We start from the raw sequence: 4,745 nt of genomic DNA, 5'->3' as shown, positions 1-4,745 counted from the left end.
GATTCACTCTTATTACTTCCCTGTTCAGCACAAAGTGGCTGTCTGACCTTATTGAATATTTACATTTTGAGTCTCAAGTCATTTCCTATAAGACAATATGTTGAAATGGATTTGGTCATTCTCTGATGACTCTCAGTTTACCTTTACTTCTATTAGCACTCTATGATGTTAGCATCACTGAAATAATTTAGCAAAAATAAGTGTATAATACTAGTAGTATGTGAATGTAATTGTCTGTTTTAGAGTTAAGAAACTAATAAATATTGTAATAATTACCTATAAGGCCTATTAAAGGAAATAAATGTGATTATATACTCTTATATTAAACTTTGTACAAAGTCTACATTGATTTTTATATTATTTGAACTAGAATACCGATAAGCATGACTCAAAATTTTCAAGAATAAAATAAATCCATTCGTTTCTTTTAATTTGTCCATAGGCACTGCATACTGGGTCTAAGTGAAGGCAATGCCAAATTTCACAGATGTGACAGAACTTGTTCTTCTGGGCTTGACCAGTCATCAGGAGCTTCAAGGTCTCTTTTTTGTGGTGTTTCTAGTAGTTTACATGATCACTCTGATAGGGAACATTGGTATCATTATTTTGATCAGCATCAGCCTCCAGCTTCAGAGCTCCATGTACTTTTTCTTGACTCATTTGTCTTTTTTGGATGTGTGGCTCTCTTCCAATGTCACTCTGAAGATGCAGGAAAACTTACTATCAGACAAAAACCATTTCCTATGTGGGGTGTTTGGTGCAGTGTTACTTCTTCACAGCCCTTGTCCACGTGAAAGTATGTATCTTGGCTGTGATGGCCTTTGATCGCTACATGGCCATCTGCAGCCCTCTGCTTTATGGCAGTAAAATGTCCAGGACTGTCTGTGCTCATCTCATCTCTGTGACATACATCTGTGGGTTCTCTGTTAGCCTAATCTGCACACTGTGGACATATGGCCTGTGCTTCTGTGGAAACTTTGAAATCAACCACTTCTATTGTGCTGACCGTCCTCTTATCAAGACTGCCTGTGGGGGGTCCACAGTAAAGAATGCACCATGATTGTTATTGCTGGGATGAATTTCACATATTCCCTCTCAGTGGTTCTCATGTCCTATACCCTCATCGTAGTGGCCGTGCTGCACAGGCGCTCTGCTGATGGCAGGAGGAAGACATTCTCCACATGTGGGTCCCACCTGACAGCTGTTGCCATGTTTTATGGGGCTCTCCTCTTCATGTATCTCAGGAGGCCCACTGAAGAGTATGTGGATCGGGGGAAGATGGTGGCCGTGTTTTACCCCACAGTGATTCCCATGCTGAACCCCATGATCTACAGTTTGAGGAACAAGGATGTGAAAGAGGTGGTCAGCAAAGCAGTCGTCAAGGCAAGCTTGAGGCAGTGAATCTGCAGGACATAATTCTGGATATGCCGCTTCCTGTTATAAATGTCCAGGCATAAAAATAACCCTGTTTAAAATAGACTGTAAACTGGCAACACTTAAATATACTAAGAGGTCCAGTCTAACACAGTGATGGTTTACCCCATGAATGGACTCTCAGGACTAAGCCTCCTTTATCTACATATGCAAACATACTAACCCTGACCTATTACTGTTAGCCACAGTGTATGTAAAACTGTGCTAAGTGTAGTCATTGGATAACTCATAAATACATTTGCATAAGCACATGCTAATTTGGAGGTATCTTTGTAAGAGTTGAATATGCTGTCTTAGGATATTTTCTATATATAATTGTTTTTCACTTGTTTTATAAGTAATATATAATTTCATGAGAAAAAATTAAGACTTCATCACTTTTCCATGAATATAAACATGGGTGGATCCTCATTTACCAAAAAAGCTTTCAATAACATTCATACATGCATGGGCTTTTGAAAACAAAATGTATTCAGAATCTTCAACTAGTGTCATGAATCAGTCAGAAGGTTAACTCTCAGTATGTATTGCTCTATAATTAACACTATTTTTCACTTAACACTATGTTTCAAATCATCTGTTGACTCACTGTAATTCTACTCTTTGGTTTGGATTTTGGCTAGTTGTTTTTCTTTTCATTAATTTAAATAGGTGAAAAATTTATGAGTAAAGCCTATCATGTCCTTCTCATAGTTTAAAAAGATGGAGCAATATGGATTTTTGTCATTTAAAATCTAAGTTTTGATCAGAAGAATGTCCTGTTAAACATTTGATTGCTATGATGAAGGTATTGTTTGATTCCAAATTCTTGTGACTAACATTACATTCTTAGGTCTATTTAGCTGCTTAAGTCAAGCTTTTAATAACCAGAGTGGATCAACCAGATAAGAATCTGTGTAAAACCAAGTGGCATTGCACTAGACATGTGTTAAAATGTGATCAGCACAGCTCAAACTGGTATCCATTGGGATCTGATTACATGTTTACAATTCAGTTTATGTTGATTGGTGTCCACTTAATCTACCTTCATTCTTAATATAAGTGGAATCCATTTTTTGTCCTTGTTGACTCTTGCTAATAATACCAGCATAAAAGCAAATCAGAAGCAGAAGCAATTTCTCATGAATGAGTTTATTCTTGTTTAAGGGCTAATCCAGTTAAGAGGGCTGCACAACTGAACATGTGTGGAAAGACTCTGAGAAGTAACATTTACTTGTGGTAGTATCACTGGAAAGATGGATTCATTTAAGCACAGAAAGTATTGTTACTCAGGCTAATGTACTAATTGCCCACAAGCCACATTCCCTCAGACTGGTTCTGAGAAAAATCAGATGGTGGGAGGAGGGTTCTTTTTCATAACTTTAGGTTCTGAGCAGGAAGAAAGAGTACTATTTGATTAGTATTGGAACTACATTAACAAAGTTTTTTTTTTTTTTTTTAATGTTTTCAAATCACCCAAGTTTGCTTCTAACAAGTTGGTGTCAACTATGAAATGATAGGCTGCTCAAGAGACAATCGTACTGACAGAGACCATTATAACTTGACCCTTTAAGATCACATTTTCTGTGATCCTTATGGCAGACATATTCCTCAGTGTCCACTATTTTATGTTTTGTTTTATAAGTAAAACCTTTGTCATCCAGCTGCTCACCACGTCCCCATCGCCCCCATCAGTGGGAGACAGAATGCTTCAAGTCCTGGCAATGAGCCGTCAGTAGAAAGTGGTGCCTGAAACCTAGAGACCACCTTCTCTATGTTAAAGCCATTAGATACGGACTTTATTCTCTTCCTTCCTGCTTGAAAATGTTGCCAATGAAGTGATCACTTTTTAGACAAAGATGGAAACCACATATTGAGGGTCTAATTGCCTTTCCCAAACCCCTTAACTCATACTGCTGCCTGAGAAAGGAGTAAATTACTTTATTAAGTCACTGCATCTTGGGAGTTCACTTAGATCTAGTGCTGTATTTGCTCTTATAATACTTCCCATAAACGTATCCTTGGCACTTCACCTCTGCATCTTACCACTCACTAGGACAATTTTTACCTGAGAATGATCAAGTCTCTTCAGAAACTATTCTGGTATTGAGAGAAGGGCATCTTGTCTTCTGTCTTAACCAGAAGGAGAAAAACTCAAGCTTCTGATCTATATTAGATATTAGGTTATATATCCCTTTGTCCTAACTACTTGATGAGTCCTTGGGCTTGTTATGACCTTTAAGAGTCCAGTTGTCACATTAACTGGTTTTGGATCCCTTTTGACCCATCATCTGGGCCATTTCGCTAGCCTTTTTAGGTACTTACAAGTCTCTTTCTTAAGCTTAGGAAACCTCAGCTATTTTTTGTCTGCACTGTGCTTGCAGGTGTAGATAAGGTGTGTTTTCACCATACATTTGAGCCAGCACATCTTTAACTGTCCTTACTTATTAATGGGGCTTCCCCAATGGCTCAGTAGCAAAGAATCATCTGCGAGGTAAGAGACATGATTTCAATCCCTGGGGGAACATCCCCTGGAGAAGGAAATGGCAACCTACTCCAGTATTCTTGCCCGGAAAACCCCATGGACAGAGGAGCCTGGCGGGTTACAGTCCATAGGGTCACACAGAGTCGAACACAACTGAGCATGCACACACTTACACGCACTGATCATGAGTGAAATTGTTCCCCCAGAAGATGTGTGAAGTTCCTAACCTGAACTTCAGAGTTTGGTTATAGGATCATTGGGTTATAAGGTCATTATTTGGATATAGGGGAGAAGGTAATGGCACCCCACTCCAGTACTCTTGCCTGGAAAATCCCATGGACTGAGGAGCCTGGTAGGCTGCAGTCCATGGGGTCACTGGGAGTTGGACACGACTGAGTGACTTCACTTTCACTTTTCACTTTCACGCATTGGAAAAGGACATGGCAACCCAATCCCGTGTTCTTGCCTGGAGAATCTCAGGGACAGGGGAGCCTGGTGGGCTGCCATCTATGGGGTCACACAGAGTCGGACACTACTGAAGTGACTTAGCAGTAGCAGTTGGATATAGGGTCGTTGAAGATGCAATTGTTAATATGGAGTCATAATGAAGTAAGGTGGACCGTTAATCCAATGTGAGTGATGTCCTTACAAGAATGAAGAAATTTGGACACAGATGTAGAGGGCAGATGACCATGAGAAGACAGCAGAGACTGGAAAGATTCTTAGAAGACAAGGAATGCTTGGGACCATGAGCAGCTGGAAAAAACAAGGAAGGAACCTCCCCTAGAGCTTCATAGAGAGTCTGGTTCCACCAGTACCTTGACTTCAGACTTGTAGGCTCCAGAAC

General features: G+C 39.8%; 1 pseudogene; it reads left to right on the top strand.

Moving 5' to 3' along the window:
- Positions 1-471: 471 nt before the first annotated feature.
- LOC129651081 (olfactory receptor 5M9-like) lies at positions 472-1,401 on the top strand (annotated as a pseudogene).
- Positions 1,402-4,745: the final 3,344 nt, after the last annotated feature.

The sequence above is a fragment of the Bubalus kerabau genome, chromosome 4, assembly GCF_029407905.1.
Source record: "Bubalus kerabau isolate K-KA32 ecotype Philippines breed swamp buffalo chromosome 4, PCC_UOA_SB_1v2, whole genome shotgun sequence".
In the NCBI taxonomy this organism is placed as follows: Eukaryota; Metazoa; Chordata; class Mammalia; order Artiodactyla; family Bovidae; genus Bubalus; species Bubalus kerabau.
The sequence above is the reverse complement of the archived record's forward strand: the minus strand, read 5'-3'. Positions and strand labels throughout refer to the sequence as shown.